The 18,950-nt window shown below is 34.8% G+C and overlaps 1 protein-coding gene across 6 annotated transcripts in view; it reads right to left on the bottom strand.

Moving 5' to 3' along the window:
* Positions 1 to 18,950, bottom strand: part of CHRDL1 (chordin like 1) — a 112,863-nt gene that overhangs the window by 88,550 nt on the left and 5,363 nt on the right. Inside the window, exons 1-2 of one of the 6 annotated variants that reach the window (XM_033201462.1) lie at positions 13,064 to 13,069; positions 12,573 to 12,576 (exon numbers count right to left, since the gene is read on the bottom strand). The exons of the other annotated variants lie outside the window; for them this stretch is intronic. The gene's annotated coding sequence lies outside the window, so the exon portion shown is untranslated. Of the gene's footprint in view, positions 1 to 12,572; positions 12,577 to 13,063; positions 13,070 to 18,950 lie in introns of those variants that run through there. 6 annotated transcript variants of the gene reach the window in all.

Raw genomic sequence — 18,950 nt, 5'->3', positions numbered from 1 at the left:
TTATATCAAGCATTCTTCTACCAAACCCTTCCAGAAAACTGAGAGGAGGGAATACTTCCCAACTGAATATTTAACGCAAGCTTTACACCGATACCAAAACCAGATAAAGATATTACAAGAACAGAAACTACAGACCAATATCCCTTAAGAACATAGATGCAAAAATTCTCAACAAAATTTTAACAAACTAAATCTAACAATATGCAGAAAAGATAATACTTTATGAGCAAGTGGGGCTTATCTTGGAAATTCAGGACTAGTTCAATATTCAAAATCCAATCAATGTAATTCACCATATCAATAAACCAAAGAAGGAAAATCGTGTAATCACTGCAACAGATGCAGAAAAATCACTTGACAAAATTCTACATCCATTCATGACAGACAGTCTCAGCAAACTAGAATGAGTACTTCCTCAACCTGATAAAGGGCATCTACAAAAAACCTATAGCTAACATTACACTTAATGGCAAGAGACTGCTTTACCCCTAAGATCAGGAATTATACAAGGATGTCTGCTTCACTATTCCTGGAGATATTAGCCAGTGAAATTGGGTAAGAAGAACAAATAAAAGGCCTATATACTGGAAAGTAAAAAAATAAAACTTTCTATTCACAAATGGACATAATTTTCTACATAGAAAATCTATAAGAATCAGTTAAAAAGTTACTATAGAGAATTTATAAATCACATTTATATATTTTATAATGTACAATTAGAAATTGAATATTGAAAGTGTACTATTTTCAATAGCTTCCCCAAAAACTTGAAAATACTGAAGTATAAATCTAACAAAATATGTGTAAAATCTTCACTCAGAAAGCTAAAAAACATTGATGAAAGAAATCAATGAAGGCCTAAATAATGGAGAGATACATTTTACTTATGGATTGCAAGACACAAAATTGTTAAGATATCAGTTGTCTCCAATGTGATTTATAGATTCCATGCAATCTAAATCCAATTACCAGCATGATCTTTTATAAAAATTGGTAATCTAATGAAAAATGTATATGGAAAGGCAAAGAATGTAGAAAAGCCAAAACAATTTTGCAAAAGAAACATGTCGGAGACTTAATATAAAATTACAGTTTTTGGCTGGGTGTGGTGGCTCATGCCTGTAATCCCAGCACTTTGGGAGGCCGAGGCAGGCAAATCACTTGAGGCAAGGAGTTGGAGACTAGCCTGGCCAACCTGGTGAAACCCTGTTTCTACTAAAAATACAAAAATTAGCCAGGCGTGGTGGCATACGCCTGTAATCATAGCTACTCAGGAGGCTGAGGCACAAGAATCTCTTGAACCTGAGAGGTAGAGGTTGCAGTGAGCCAAGATTGTGCCACTGCACTCCAGCCTGGGCAACAGAGCAAGATTCTGTCTCAAAAGCAAAAACAACAACAACAACAGATTGACGTTTTCAAGACAACGTGGTGTTGGCAAAATGTTAGACAAATGGATCAACAGAATAAAATAGAGTCAAAAACTATCCACATGTGGTCAATTACTGATTTTCAACAAAGGTGTAAAGGGAATTCAATGGAAAAGGGATAGTACTTTCAACAAATGCTGCCTAAATATTTGGATAGTAATATACAAAACATAAACTAAAATGAACCTTAATCCACATCACATACTATATATAAAAATAAGCTCAAGATGGATTATAGACTTTAAAAACTAATTCTTTAAAACTTCTAACACACAAGAATATCTTTGTGATTCTGGTTTAGGCAAAAAGTTTAGAAATGACCAATGTCACAATCCATAAAAGCACCCCATTGTGCTACCAAATACTACATCTTATTCATTCTATCTAACTGTATTTTTGCAGCCATTAAAATTTATTTTCTATTGATTAGCTTGGATTTGATTTACTCTTCTTTTTCTAGCTTCCCAAGGTGGCCGTCTGTATTATTGTTTAAATCTTTCCACTTTTAATATATTAATTCCTTGCTATATATTTCCTTCTAAGCACTGCATTTGCTGCAGTTTGCAAATTTTGATAAGTGGTATTTCCATTTTCTTTTAGCTTAAAATATTTAAAAATTTCTCTTGAGACTTCTTCTTTGACCCATGTATTATTTAGAAGTGTGGTTTTTAATCTTTAAATAGTTTGGAATTGTACAGGTTTCTGTTACTGATTTCTAGTTTAATTCCAGTATGGTGTGGAGGTATACATTGTATGATTTCTATTATTTTGTGTTTCACAAGGTACGCTTTATGACCCAGAATATGGTCTATTTTGGTGATTGTTCCATGTGATCTTGAGAAGAATGTATATTTTCATGTTGTTGGATGGAGTATTCTACAGATGTCAGTTAAATCTGGTTGACTGATGATTAAATTGAACTACGTCCTTACTGATTTTCTGCCTGGTGGATCTATAAATTACTAATAAAGGGGTATAGAAGCCTCCAGCTATAATAGCTTGTATTTCTCCTTGCATTTCTATCAGTTTTTGCCTCACGTATTTTGATGCTTTGTTAAGTGCAAACACATTAAGGACTGTTATGTTTTCTTGGAGAATATACCCCCTTATTAATATGTAATGCCCCTCATTTTTCCAGGATAATTTTCCTTGTCCTAAAGTCTCTTTGTCTGAAATTAATATAACAACTCCAGCTTTCTCTTGATTAGAGCTAGCACAGTACATATTTTTCCATCCCTTTACTTTTACCCATCTGTGTCTTTATATTTAAACTAGGTTTCTTTCATTAGCATAATGTCCTCCAAGTCATTCATCTTATGGCAATAACAGGATCTCTTTTGTATAGCTGAAAATATTCTTTGGTATACATTACACTAAGTGAAATAAGCCAGACACACAAAGAAAAATATCACATGATCCCACTTTTATGTGGTATCTTTTTTTTTTTAAGGTCAACTTCACAGAGATACAGAATAAAACAGTGGTGACTATGATTGGTGTAGGGGGGTGGAAATGGGAGATACAGGTCAAAAAATACAATGTAGCAGATATACAGGATGAACAAATCTAAAGATCTAATGTGCAGCATGAGAACCATAGCTAATGATAGTGTATTGTATTCAGAATTTTTGTTAAATGATTAGATTATAGCAGATCAACTGAACAACGTGCCTCTTGGATGTATTCAACTGAAGAATTTGTCCCTGGATATTTGTACTAAAACATACTAAAACCAAAAGTCAAAATACATTGTTTAACAGGAAATTTTTCTCATATATGCAGTAAAATGAACCATCATATTAGTTAACAGGATATTGTTCCAAGACATGTAATAAAAGGGAATTGAAAGCATTGTTCCTAAAATAGGATTTGGCAATCTGCAAGTAATGGCCTAGACCACTAAGTTTCATCAGATGCAGTTCAAAGTAATGCTTGCATACTTTGCAACAGAAATTGGTTATCAACCATAATATGGACCGAAATTCCAGTCTCTGTGACTTCCACAGACCATACCAATAGAAGATGAAGCTGCATTTTCAGGGATATGTTGGCTGTTGTGAAAACACAGTCTTTTCAAAAGGAGACCCAAGACACTTGGCAATGTGGTGAGCACATTTCCACAAATAGCCATCTTTACATTGGTGTCATATAAGGGTTGGTGACATGAGGAACTTTCAGGAGTCATGGATAACAAATTTTGCTGTTTCAAGATGTCAATAGCTGGTAGGTTTGAAGTACTGACAATAAGAGGATGCAGTGTATCTTGAAATAAATCTCTATCCATTGGGAGAGGTGAAATAAAAATTTTCTCAAAAGTAAAACCACTAAAAAAATAAAATTTGAATTTCACCTTCAATGGTTGTCACAATTGAGGAATCTGACCCATCACAACGGGTGAATTTGACTTGAAGGGACAAATTATTCAATTAATATGATTATAACTGCTCTTGTGGGGGAAAATGGATAATTATGTAAGATGAATAAATATACTAATTTGTTTCACTATAGTTACAATTTTTATGTATATGTATCTCATAACATCATGTTGTATACCTTAAATGTACACCATAAAATTTATTAGAAATATTTATAAAAATAAAGTGGTTCTTATAGACAACACATAGTTGGATTTTGGGGATTTTAAATCCCCTGACAGTCTCTGTCTTTTAATTGGTTTATATAAACCATTCACATTTAAAGTGACTATTGATTTGCTAGTTTAATATTGACCGTATTTGCAATGACTTTCTATTCATTGCCCTAGTTTTTTTATTACTTTTTTTTGTTTTCCTTTCTTTTTCTGTCGTCTCTGGTTTTAACTGAACATTTTATATTATTCCATTTTCTCTCTTCTCTTACTATATCAGTTATACTTTGTTTAAGGAAGTTTTTAGTGGCTGCCCTAGAGTTTACAATACACATTTACATTTATCCAAGTCCACTTTTACTTTTAGATAACACTATACCACTGCATGTGTAGCACAGGTGTGTTCTAACAGAATTTTCTCAATTCCTCCCTTCCATTCCTTATTACACCTGTCACTCATTCCACTTTCCCATAAGCTACAGACATGTAAGACACCACTGCTATTTTTATTTTGAACAAACTGTTCTTTATTATATCAATTAAGAAAAAGAAAAATATTTTATTTCACTTATTATTTTGCTAATGTTCTTCCTTTCTTTATGTAGATCCAAGTTTCTGACCTACGACATTTTTCTTCTTTATGAAGAATTTTTGTTAATAGTTCCTGCAAGGAAGGTCTACTGGTGACAAATTCTCTCACTTTTTGTCTGAGAAAGTCTTTATTTATCATTTATTTTTGAAAGACAAATTCTCTGAATACAGAATTTCAGATTGGTAGCCTTTTGGTTTCAACAACTTAAATATTTCACTCCTTTCTTTCTTTGCTTGCAGTTGCTGAAGAGAAATTTGATGTAGCCATAAACTGTGGAGGGTGGGAAAGTATTGTATAAATACTTTAAATGTATTTATGTATTTTTATATGTTAAATTAACACTTAATTTTTTAGAGCTGTCTTATGTTCACAGAATTGGGAGGAAGGTACAGAGATTTCCCATATACCGCCTGTTACCACTGCCACACAAGCATAATGTCCCCAATTATCAATATCCCCTGCCAGAGAGGTACAACTGTTTCCACTAACGAACCTACACTGACACATCATTATCACTCAAAGTCCACAATTTACATTAAGGTTCACCTTTGGTATTGTACATTCTATGGGTTTGGACAAATATATAATGACATGTATCCACTATTATAATACCAAAGAGAGCAATTTTACTACCCTAAAAATATTCTGTGTTCTGCCTATTCATTCCTCTCTCTTCCCTAACCCCATCAACCACTGATTTTTTCATTGTCTCCATAGTTTTACCTATTCCAGAATGTCATATAGTTGCAATCATACAGTACGTAGCCTTTACAGATTGACTTCTTTCACTTAGTAATATGCATTTACATTTCCTCCATGTTTCTTCACAGCTTGATAGCTCATTTCTTTTCGGTGCTGAGTAATATTCTACTGCTTGCATTTACCAAAGTTTATTCATCCATTCACCTACTGAAGGACATACTGGCTGCTTCCAAGTTTTGGTAATTACAAATAAAGCTGTTATAAACATCTATGTGCAGGTTTTTTTGTGAGACATACATTTTAAAATTTGGGATGTAAATATCAAGGAGTGAAACTGCTGGATCATATGGTAAAAGTATGTTTAGTTTAGTTTTGTAAGAAACTTCCAAACAGTCATCCAAAGTGGCTGTACCATTTTGCATTCTCATCAGCAATGATTGAAAATTCCTGTTGCTCCACATCCTCACCAGCATTTCGTGTTGTCAGTGTTCTGGATTTTGGCAATTCTATAATAATAGGTGTGTAGCGGTATCTCACTCTTATTTTAATTTGCATTTCCCTGATGACATATGATGTGGAACATCTTTTCATAAGCTTATTTGTCATCTGTATACATTCTTGGGTGAGCTGTCTGCTAAGGTCTCTGGTCCATTTTTAAATAGAGCTGTTTGTGTCCTTATTGTTGAGTTTTAAGAGTTCTTTGTATATTTTGGATAACAGTCCTTTATCAGATATGTCCCTTGCAAATATTTTTCCTAGTCTGTGTTTTTTTATTTTCTTGACAGTGTCATTTGCAGAGCAGAAATTTTTAATTTTCACGAAGTCAAATTTATCAACTCTTTCTTTCTTGGATAGAACCTTTGGTGTTGTATCTAAAAAGTAATCGCCTGGAACAGAATAAGGAGCCCAGACATAATGTCACATACCTACAACCATCTGATCTTCAACAAAGTCAACAAAAACAAGCAATGCAGAAAGGAATCCCTATTCAATACGTGGTGTTAGGATAACTGGCTTGCCATATGCAGAAGATTGAAACTAGACCCCTTCCTTAAACCACATACAAAAAGTCAACTCAAGATGGGTTAAAGACTTAAATGTAAAACCTAGAACCATAAAAACCCTGGAAGATAACCTAGGAAATGCCATTCTAGAAGAAGGAACTGGCAAAGATTTCATGACAAAGATGCCAGAAGCAACTGCAACAAAAGTAAAAATTGACAAGTGGAATCTAATCTAACTAAAGAGCATCTGCACAGCAAAAGAAAGCATCCGCAGAGTAAACAGCCTACAGAATGGGAGAAAATATTTGCGAACTATGCATCTGATGAAGGTCTAATATCAAGAATCTGTAAGCAACTTAAACAAACTTATAAGTAAAAAATAAATAACCTCATTAAAAAGTAGACAAAGGACACGAACAGACACTTTTCAAAAGACACACCGTAGTCAACAAGCACATGAAAATATGCTCAGTATCACTGATCATTAGAGAAATGCAAATCAAACTCATCATTAGATACCATCTCACATCCATCAGAATGGCTATTACTAAAAAGTCAAAAAATAACAGATGCTGGCAAGGTTATGGAGAAAAGGGAAGGTTATACACTGCTGGAGAGAATGTAAAATAGTTCAACCATTGTGGAAAGCGGTGTGGTGATTCCTCAAAGACCTAAAAACAGAACTACCATTTGACCAAACAATCCCATTATTGGGTATACACCCAAAGGAATATAAATCATTCTACCATAAAGACACATGTGTGCATATGTTCACTGCAACACTATTCACAATACCAATGACATGGAATCAACCTGAATGTCCATCAACAGTAGACTGGATAATAAAATGTGCACATATACACAAATGGAATACTATGAGGCTATAAAAAGAATGAGGTCATGTCCTTTGAAAGAACATGGATGGAGCTGAAGGCCATTATCCTTAGCAAACTAATGCAGGAACACAAAACCAAATACTGCATGTTCTCACTTATAAGTGAGAGCTACATAATGAGAACCAATGGGCAAAAAGAGGGTAACAACAGACGCTAGGACCTACTTGAAGCATGAAGGCGGGAGGAGAGAGAGGATTAGATAAAATACCTACTGAGTACTATGCTTAGTATTTGGGGGACAAAATTGTCTGTACACCAACCCCCCATGACACATTTGTCTGTATTAACAAACCTGCACATGTACCCCGAACCTAAACTAAAAGTTAAAAAAGTTAAGTCATTACCAAATCCAAGGTTACCTAAATTTTTCTCTTATATTATCTTCTAAGAGTTCTTTAGTTTTGCATTTGACACTCATGTTGTGTTCCATTTTGAGTAAATGTTGGTGAAGGGTGTGAAATCCATGTCCAGATTTATTTATATTTTGGATGTGGATGCCCAGTTGTTCCAGCACTACCTATTGAAAAGACTGTTTTTCTCCATTTAATTACTTTGTTAAAGATCAGTTGATGATGTTTATTTGGGTCTATTTCTGGGCTCTCTATTACATTCCTTGATCTATTTTTCTATTACTTGCCAATAAGTCATAACTTTGATTACCATAGCTTAATAGTAAGTCTTGAAGTTGTGTAACGACTTTGTTCTTCTTTAATATTGTGTTGGCTGTTCTGGGTTTTGCCTTACCATATACACTTTAGAGTCTGTTTGTTGATATCCACAAAATAACTTGCTGGCATTTTTACTGATATTGTATTGAATCTATTCATCAAGTTGGGAAAAACTGACATCTTGGCAATATCGAGTCTTCCTAACCACAAACATGGAGTATCTCTCCATTCTACTTAGTTTTTTATTTCTTTCATCAGAGTTTTATAGCTTTCATCATATAGATATTGTACATATCTTGTTGGATTTACACCTGTTTCATTTTAAGGAGTCTTTATAGAAATAATATTGTATTTTTTATTTCAAATTCCACTTGTTAATTGCTGGTAGACAGAACAGCAATTGACTTTTATATTAACCTTGTATACTTCAACCTTGCTATAATCACTTCTTAGTTACAGGAGTGTGTTTGTCATTGTTGTTGATCCATTGGGATTTTCTACGCAGAAAAACATGTCATCTATGAACAAAGGTAATGCTGTTTTTTCCTTCCCAATCTGTATACCTTTTATTTCTATTTCCCATCTTACTGCATCTATTGTTGATTTTCAGTTCATTCAGTTTTTTTTTTCTTGTGACAACAGGAATATCAACCTCCAAGATCACTATGTATCAGACTGGAAACAGGAAGTTCTTTCTGATCTTTTTTTTTCCCATGGGTTATGTGTATAAAGGTTTTATTACAAAATTAACAGCATACATTATATACATTTTATAAACTATATTATAAATTAACATATCAGAACATTCCTGTGACATTAAATAGTTTCCCCATACCTCATGACTAATTACATAGTTCTAAACCAATACACAGCTGAACCACAATTTATTAACCAATCCCCCATCTTGGAATATTGGATTGTTTCCATTTGTTTCCATTAAATAAATTATGACAAAGATCCTTATATATAAAGTTCTGTTTGCAACATTAGGTATTTTCTTAATGCAAAATCTTAGAAGTAGATTTCTTGGGTCAAATGTTTTGAGTACTTTCAAAATTTTTATTTACATTACCAGACTACCTTCCAGAAAAGCTGCAGTAATTTACTTTCCCATTAGCAGTGAGTGAGAATGCCCAGCAATGGACTGTTTAAAGTTTTGGCAACTTGGTAAGTAAGGGAAAATTGAACCAATATTTCTTTCTTTTTCTTATCAGCAAGATTGAATATATATTCATTTTAGTAACCATTTTTATTTCCCCTTTTATGATACTATCATCATTGTCAACATTGTTATATTAATCTCTATTTGTGGGCTAAAAGTAGGTGCTCAAAATATTTATTAGTTGAAAGAAAGCAGAACATACTTTTAAGGCAGAATTTGAGTGTTTTTCAGTCAAGTCTTAGCAATACTTTTTTTTTGGTATAGACACAAATTAAACTTCTGCTCCACAACATTCAAGGACATGGTAAGAAATATTTTAAATATGTTAATAATCGCAGCATATTTAACTGATGAGAGATGATTATGAATTTCCCAAGACTAACATCTAAATAAGGCATCTTTCTCTACCATTTCAGTGAGATGAGAGTTACTGTTTCTGTACAATAAATGTGTAGTCTCACCGACAAACATTTAAGTGATTTGCATTTCACATATACAACTTATTTCAACATTTCAGAAAGAATCTGAGTATACATGTGGAAGCAAACCCTACAAGGTGGCTCCTTCAAATGGCATTACTAGGCTAGCATAAATATTCATACTTACATGGGTCTGGGGCAACTAAAACTCGAATGGAGGTAAGCTAAAAGTTACTTTGTAGATTTAAATCCACATTGCAGAGTAAGCTATAACCTGTATATTATGCGTTTGATTCTGAATTATTTTTCTGGTTTGGATTAGCTCAATCAGAGATTGACATAATATTTACCTATTTAAAATATGAAACTGAATAAGTTTTTCTATCAGCTATATGTTCTGCATGGTTGAAAAACCTACCCTTTTCTTACTTGATAAAGAAGAAAGGGGATAATAAAAGATAAAGACCACTGAAAAGACTACTCAAGCACTAAAATAAAACAAGCTATACAAATGTGGGTTTCAAGTGCATTCGCACATTTCTAAAACTCTCTTCCAAACTGTTTAAGATTCTGACTTGCAGTAAAATCTGTTTCCAAAAGGACAGTATATATTGATGTGATGAGGAAGGTATTCTTAATATGTAACTTTTAGCCAAGTTGCTATCTATTCTCTAAAAAGTCTTTAAGATAGATTATTTCACTGATACTATGAAATGGATCGCTTCAATATATGTGAGTTCACCATTATTCTTGAAAACCACAGATAACCCAAATAGTGATTTCAGCCAATAGATTACACCTTCCCCAAATTCAGCCTCTAAAGAGTATTATTAGACAAAGTTTGAAAGCTGAGCCATCTGAATTTTCTGCCCCTAATTTGGCTCAAAGGCTAGGAGGTAGATGATAAGTGTAAAAAGCAGCCAGGGAACCAAGTGCAAGAAAAATATAGAACCAAATGAGAATGGTGATAACAAAAATAAAAACAAGTTATATTTGTTGGGCATTTCCTATGAGGCAGGATCTGCTCTAAGGGTTGTACATATCTGAATTCACTAATTCTTACAACCCTACAAGGTAGGTCTCATTATTGGCCCCATTTTACCACTGAGGAATCAATGGCACAGAGAGGTTTGGTAACTTGCCCAAGTTGACATGACTAATTAAGGTACGGAAATATAATTCAAACCTGTATCTTGTAGCTTTAGAACCAAGGACTATAACCTTTACAGAATTCTGCCTTTCCTGCTACATAGTTGGTAAGGTGCAGGTCACTGTTTTTAGAACCTGGAAAGTAAAGAGCTTCCACATATCTTTACTAACCTTTTCTCAAATTATCTTTCCACTATACCTTTTTAACACAGCTTTGATCACCTTTTAAAAATCAATGTTGTTTGTAGTGAAGTCAAGTAATACTCAACAAAGACTATATAAAATAGTGCAGCTGGCAAAGACTATTTTGCATTTTTGTATTTATATCAGTGACAATACATAATGTATAAAATAGTGCTCATGCTTTTAAGGGCTTTGAAATCTTGATGGGAAGACAAGATTACCCCAGCTAAAAGTTATTTTTCATTCTCTTTAAACCTAACAGCACTTTCCTCATTTGTTCATGTGGCATTTATCCCACATACCAGTGTCTTCCAAACTATGCTTCTTGAGGATGCAAATATCTTACTCAAACGCTAACTGCTGATAGAAACCTGATCTAAATGAAAACATAATGGTATTTCATCAACTGTATTGGTCTTATTATCTCGGCAACATGGGATTTGGCTAATTACGACCCAGACAGAAACCTACAACTCCTGGAAGGAGCAAATTTAGGAACTGAAGGCAGACAAGGAGCTGAACAGTAATGCCGTTAGTGCTATTAAACAATGCTTCTGCAATTACTGACACTCATACTTTTATAGCACATCAAAAAAGTAAACACTACAATTATTATTATTTTTTTTTTTGAGATGGAGTTTTGCTCTTGTGCCCAGGCTGGAGTGCAATAGCACGATCTTTACTCACTGCAACCTCTGCCTCCTGGGTTCAAGCAATTCTCCTGCCTCAGCCTCCCGAGTAGATGGGGTTACAGGTGCCTGCCACCACGCCCGACCTCAGGTGATCCGCCCACCGCGGCCTCCAAAAGTGCTGGAACACCATAATTTTTAAGACATGTTTGAGCATGGTTGTCCAATACTGAGTGGTTAGCACAATTATACTAATTTCACCATGAACACATTGGACAATCACCAAATTTGAGAAACTATGATAAAGTCAATTTCAGTACATGCCTATAAATTTGAAATTTTAAAAAGTTGTTGACATTACCCAGGAGAGAATTTAATGAGTTATGCGGTATAATCAATAATACGTAAAACTCCAGTATATCATCTTGGACAAAAAGCACAAATCTGCTCATTTTACTGAAATAAGGATGCCTCGCCAGCTTCCAGGTGATACATGGAAGAAAATTAAGGTGATCACTTGCCAATAACAGAGAGATAGAAACTGGAGGATGCATGACTTACTGCTAACTAATGGCGTCTGAGAATAGAATTTGGTACCAAAGGAATTCCAACTAACATGTGAGATGGACCTTCAACCTGCAACATCACAGCTATTTTTCAAATGTATCAGCTTGCTCTAATTAGAGGTGGCTATCTCTGCTACTTTAGGGGCCCCTGTTAATAGGAACAATGATGACAAAAAAGTAAATAACAACAGATACGTGTCACTATGCCATCAATGTTTTGCCAGTCATTACTGACCAGCTCCCAGGATTAGGCAAAGGTCAGTAACTTCATCACCAGTCCAAAGTCAAGAAAAAATTCCCAAGAACTGTTTTTGATAAGAGCTATTACTGTAGACACATTGTCATGTAAGTATTACAATAATATTTATTCTATTATAACACGTGGTCGGTGGAAAAAAAGATGAATCTCTGCTATTCATTATATGAGTGGACACATCAAGTAAACAAACTCCTTTTAAATTATTTATTTCTTAAAAAGGCTACTAGAAGAGTGAAGAAAAAATAAAGGCATAAGTGCTTCTCTTCTGTCATTTATCAAACTTGAAGCAGAATGTAGGAAGGGCAAGATATAGTAGTGAAGGGGAAAACGTTTCTTATTTCTCTGACAATTGGATTTCTAGAGTTGAAGACTCTGTGTCATATTTTCTCAGGACTTTAAGACTTCATTTCCAGTCTGCGGACACCAGAGAAAAAGAAAGTAATGAAGAAGCAAAATTCTCCATCCTGTGTATGCAGCTTTTTCCTTCATTCAGAAGTTAATTATCTTTTTCCTTCTTGCTGGATCACCTGCCCAAAATTATATATTGAGTATGTTATGTTTTTTTGTTTGAGATGGAGTCTTGCTCTGTCACCCGCTGGAGTGCAGACGCACAATCTCGGCTCACTGCAACCTCCGCCTGCTGGGTTCAAGTGATTCTCCTGCCTCAACCTCCCGAGATTACAGGCGCCCGCCACTACGCCCAGCTAATTGTTTTTGTATTTTTAGTAGAGACGAGATTTCACCATGTTGGCCAGGCTGGTCTCGAACTCCTGACCTTGTGATTCACCTGCCTGGGCCTCCCACAGCATGGCCCTCTCACTACTTGCTTTGTGGTTATTTCACTTTCCTATTAGCAGGTGGGCAAACCCATCGAAAGGAGATCCTTTTACAGAAACGCTGCTAAGCTGGTGAAATCTGACCTTAATAATTTTTTCAGACAAATATCATCTCTTCCATGTCATATGACTTAGGACTTTGGGCAAATATAAAAATGTCTGTTCAAAAAACCAAATTGTTCTTCCTATCAGCACTTTAGCGGTGCAAATCTCTGTGAAGGGAGACTTTCTGTTTGATCAGGAATACTTTTGCTCCCTTTGGTAAAGAATAAAAGTTGAGCTCTTGAACTTTTCATAATAGAATCAAATATGTATATCCTGCAACTGGTATCTAAACCACTCAGCTTTCACTTACAGACATCATGGGATATCTCTTCACTACAGGTGCATTTTAGAGACTCCCATTGTGAATTGACCTTAAGTGAAAAAACTCAAAAACAAAAAGCCAAATACTGCATGTTCTCACTTACAAGTGGAAGCTAAATAATGTGTATATATGGACACACATTTTGGAAAAAATAGACACTGGAGATGTGGAAAGGTGGGAGGTAGAAGTGTGGGGAATGAGGAATTACCTGTTGGATACAATGTACACAATTCAGGTGATGGCTACACTGAAAGCTCAGACTTCACCACTACACAAAATATCCTTGTAACAAAACCGCACTTGTACCCCCTAAATTTATATAAATAAATAAACAAACCCTGATCCATCCTGTTTAAAAAGTGCTTCAGTTTTGTAAACTAATATGTTTGTATAACTGAGCTTAGAATAAAAGACTACAAGTATATATATCAATTAACTATGGTTATCCATACACATTGTGATTACTGCTCATTTTTGTTTTCCTTATACTTTTATGCACGTTTTGAATGTTTAACAATGAGCATCTATTTTAAAATCAGAAACAAATCATGTTAATAGAAAGCTTGCTTAGGGCATCTGATAATTGACAATCCAGTCTAGTAGACGTGTTAAACATCTATTTAACATTTCCATGTTCTATCCTCCAATTTAGATCATTCAAAGGGAGAGTACCTGGAATGCATTTCCTTACGCTTATAGAAAGTCCTTTATTGAATTATAATATTTGCCTTCTTCCTTTACAGAGGGTCAGTAAAGAAATGCCAAACAGACAATTCTTTTTTCTCTGAAACCAAGGTTACTCAGAATGTACCTTATTCAAACATCCCATGATCAATACTGCTTGAGTGGGTTAGAGGTGGGAATAATCTCTGTAGATGAAACTGTAAACTTTCTCTTGACAACAAACCCAAAGTTTCTCTTTTCATTCTTTTGGGAGGCATAAGCCAAATTTACATTATAAATGCTATAATCTACTAAATCAAATGTTAAAAACATCTATTATCTTCAGATGGCCTCTATTTTATTTCATCTTTAAAAACATTATCTTGCTCCTATTCTTTCATCTCTAATGTGTATCTAATCTTTCTAGAAGCGGACAGGCTACAAATCTTAAATGGATAAAATATTCTTTGCAATTACCTTGTGACAATATTAAACATCCATATGGTTTGCTCCAAGTACAGAAAACCAGGGCCTTTGTTTCCCTTGTTCCACCTCCCCAGCCCCTATACTATTCTTTAGTTTTCGGTCCAGAAGTCAAGAATTCCTTTCAATTTGTAAGTAGTGAATCTTTACTTCAAAGAACACGAATGACTCAACCAATACCACACAGCAAACAATGGAAGACTGACCAGAAACCAGGTCTCTTGACTTTAAGCATAGTCCTCGTTCCATTAAACTATGAAGACATTCCAATCCTACTGAGAAGTCAGGGAAATATAAGAAGCATAGACATAGGGGCACATACTTTTAACCTTCCTCACAACTTTCCTTTGGTTTAGCTAATGTAGGTTCCTGAAAATTTTTTTATCCTTGTCTCAGTCTTTTAACTCCCAAATAGTATACTACCCCTCTTAGGAATTTGGATTAGAAAATCTTCATTTATTTACTTGGGTCATCCCTTATGTATTAAGTGGCTGCCATGTATAAAGGACTGGGCTTCTATTCAAGACAATGAACTGACTTTCTCAAAGAATTCCAGGAGGCAGATAGGTATAGTGAACAGAACACCTAATTTGGGTTTTGGTTCTAGCTCTGGCTGGGCCTTTCTGCTTGTCCTTGTACAAAGTCACTTGACCTCATCGAGTTTCAAGTTTCTCACCTTAAAATTAAGGGGATAATATCTTTGACTTGTAAGAGAGTTGCTCTAATAGCAACCACTGACGAAAAACTTACTATGTGTCAGCCACTATGCAAAGCACTTGGTGTACACAATCTTGTTTCTTCTTCAAATGACAACGCTCACGCTCATTATGCTATTATTTCCCCCACTGTACTGATAAGAAAACTAAAGCTGGAGAGGTTAGGTAACATTCCCAAGGTACATAAGTAAGTCACGGAGCTGGGGATTGGATCTAGGCTAACTACAGAGCCTCCATTACAAAACCTACTGCCCCCTCACCAAAATAAAAAAGAATTAAGAGTATACTTTGAAAAGCATTAAGCTATCTAATTTTAAGTATTCCTTTCTTCTACTTCCACTTAATTAAACTTCTAAGATGTGAATAGGTCCACTCATTTGCTTGTTCAACAATCACCTCAAATGTCCAAGGGAGAATCTGGAGCAGGAAAACCCACACCTTCCTGGCTGGCTCTCACAATAGACAGAGAAGTTCTAAGTGGGCTTCACATGTTTCAAACTTTCTAAGTATCTTCTTCCTTCCCTTCAATGTTTTGGTAGCTTGCCTTTCCTGAGAAGTCCAGAGGCCCAGTTTTAGCCAAATCTGAATGTTGGAAGCTTTTCTCTTGAGGAGAAAAATAAGTGACAATCTGGTTCCTTGAAGATCCAGTTAACTCACCTTGTAAAGCAGGAGTGGACTCCATGAAATACATGAACAATTTCTCTCTCCAGAACCTTTGCCAGACTTGGCACAGGCTGGTCTATTAGAAATACATAATTGAATATTCTTAACAACTCAATTCTTCAACCTCACTTTGATCAATAGTTCATTACCTAAGTTAGATCTGCCAAAGGGGCAAACTCTTCAGCCCATTTGTCCCATATTTGCATGAATATTATGCTGTGAATGTTACGCTCCTTTGAACTTCAAAAGAGTTTCCTGGCCTCATTGACTACAACTTTAACAACAGAGCATAATGGAGTTATACAGAAGGACCTTTTCCCAGCTAAAGACCTCAAACCTTGCTGATGCTGAACAGTAACAAACTTTTATGTAAGCAACAAATGGCTCATTCATCCATTGCAATGCACTATCAGTATTTTCGGGTTTCCTGAGCCTGTCTTGCCTCTTATAAGAGAAATTGTAACTATGGCTAATTAGCTACCAGCAAGTGGCAGCGCCCACCTTCACCATTCCTTGTGATGAGCTTTCCACAAACAAAGCATTTTTTCCACATCTTCAGATTTCTGAATCAATTGAGTGAGCATCTTTGATCATAATGGCATCCCCCGTCATTCCACCCTGATGCCCCAAATAGGAGAGCAAACAGGCTACAAAGCACAATTCTTGACCTAAAAGCTTATATTCTAACCAGCCCCTGCAAGATAAAAATCTTTGCCTTCTTTTGGTAAAATGGTGTCAGACAAGGAGAGACATGAAGAGTTTATGACCCATACCTACTCTTACCCATTTTCTGAAGTTTTTCCAGTTGCTTTCCTTTTTAATTTTGGAAAACCCCTCTATTTCTTCTTCTACTCCCATACCAACGTGTCTCTAGAATTGCACAGTAAAAATATGGGAAATAAGATGTACTTTTACTTTAAAAAGAGCTTTTCTCCTGTTTTAAAAGTGAAACTTGCCAATTGTGGAAATTTTGGAATAGACAGAAGCATAAAAGTGAGCAAAAATAACATTCATAAACCTACCATCCGGAGATTTAAAAAAAATTAGTTCCCCATTGCATACCATACGGGAATATAAATTTCAGATGGAATAGAGAACTATGGGTAAAACATAAAATTATGGCAGCAGTAGAAGAAAATATAAAAATATAGGGTGAGAAAGACCTTCCTAGGAATAAGAAATCCAGAAGCCATACAGAAAATGAATGACAGGTCTGACTACATAAAATTTTAAAACTTCTATATGGGAAAGATACAACTTAAAAATTAAAACAAGTGGCATATCAAAAAAATATTTAAAATATAAAAGGTTAATAAGTTTTTAACAAATAAATATCACCAGCAACCAAACTAAAAAATAGACAATACACTGAAGAAATAAAATTGAACTAATATATAATTGAAAAGATGCTGTAGAAACAGAAAAGTACCAAGAAAAACTGACAGATTATTTGTCCTATTAAAATGGCCCCGAAATACAAAGATTGATTATAATCTTGGTGAAGGAATTAGAAATGTACTTTCATACATAGATGGTAGGAGCATAAATTAATACAACTTATATGAAGGGCAATTTGGCAGTACTTATCAAGATTAAAACTGACCATGCACTTCGACTATTTCTCACAAATACTTGAATAAGTGCCTAAAGATAAATGCCTTACTTTTAACAGCAAAAACCGGAAACAACCTCAGTATCTACAAATATAGACTAAACAACCCAATGCAAACTTATGCCACTGTAAACTATGCAGGCATTAGAAAGAATACGGCACTATTATATTGCAATGTATTGACATGGAAGGATGTCCTAAACACATTATTGAGCAAAAACAAGTCACAGAAAAGTGTATATAATATCCTATTTTTGTAAAACAAAAACTTGTACAGACATGTATGTATATTTTATAAAACAAAGAAAGTAGTTTGGAAGAACACACAGCAAACCACTAACAATGGTTATCCCAGGAGAGTGGAATGGGAGTTTAGGGATACATGTTCCATATGAAGCTCAGATGCTTTCATGTTGTTTTGCATAATAAGCATACACATTAATTTTATAATTTAAGAAACTTAAAAATAAGTTAACAAGCATTTCTCAGGGCTGCCAAATTTTCAATAAACAGTGTTTTTAATGGTAGCATTACATTACGTTACCTGGATCATTTTTGTAACTATTTATCTATGAACTGACATTTCCACTGCTTCTAACTTCTCACTGTTAGAGCTGCAATATAAATCTCTGTGCATGCATATTGTGTGTGTTTGTGTATGTGCATGTATATATCAAGGCAACATACATAGGACATGTGCTTTGAGGTTTTTTCTTTAGCAGAGATGATTTTGCATGTCTTCAGAACAGTTAGCTTGGGCATGGACACAAATAATGATGCTCAGTGGCTCATTAAGGGAAGGACCATGACCTTAGCCTCATCATCTGACAATAAGCATGAAACACTGGACCAGATCTGGTGCCCTAGGCCATCTGTTATATAATCAATTTGGCACCAATTGAATATCAAAAGGGCTTGGAACAAATTCATCAGCACAAGGAAATATTAGAAAGTAGTAGATTTGGGTTTGTAATTTTTTTTAAGTCACATCTTTCTTTGTCTAAGTTTCATGGATAATATTATTCAATTCTTCATAAATATGAAAGGCTTTCCATAAGAGATGGTCTTCTGAGAGTTACAAGATTTCCCTATGAGGTCATCATTAACAGGCTATAAGGGAAGTTTCTCTCTAAGACAGGAAGATTTTTTTGTATAAATTTAAGGGGTACAAGTGCAGTTTTGTTACATGGATATATTGTTACATGGATATAAAGTCTGGACTTTTAGTGTAACCATCACCCAAATAATGTACATTGTACTTATTGAGTAATTTTTCATCCCTAAGCCCAGCTAACTGTGAGCTGAGCTGACAATGCATGGATGCTTCTGTCACATCCACTTAAATCAAGGAGGGCTTCTAGAAGAGG

This window comes from Trachypithecus francoisi, unplaced genomic scaffold (assembly GCF_009764315.1).
Source record: "Trachypithecus francoisi isolate TF-2019V2 unplaced genomic scaffold, Tfra_2.0 Lachesis_group6, whole genome shotgun sequence".
Taxonomy (NCBI): Eukaryota; Metazoa; Chordata; class Mammalia; order Primates; family Cercopithecidae; genus Trachypithecus; species Trachypithecus francoisi.
The sequence above is the reverse complement of the archived record's forward strand: the minus strand, read 5'-3'. Positions and strand labels throughout refer to the sequence as shown.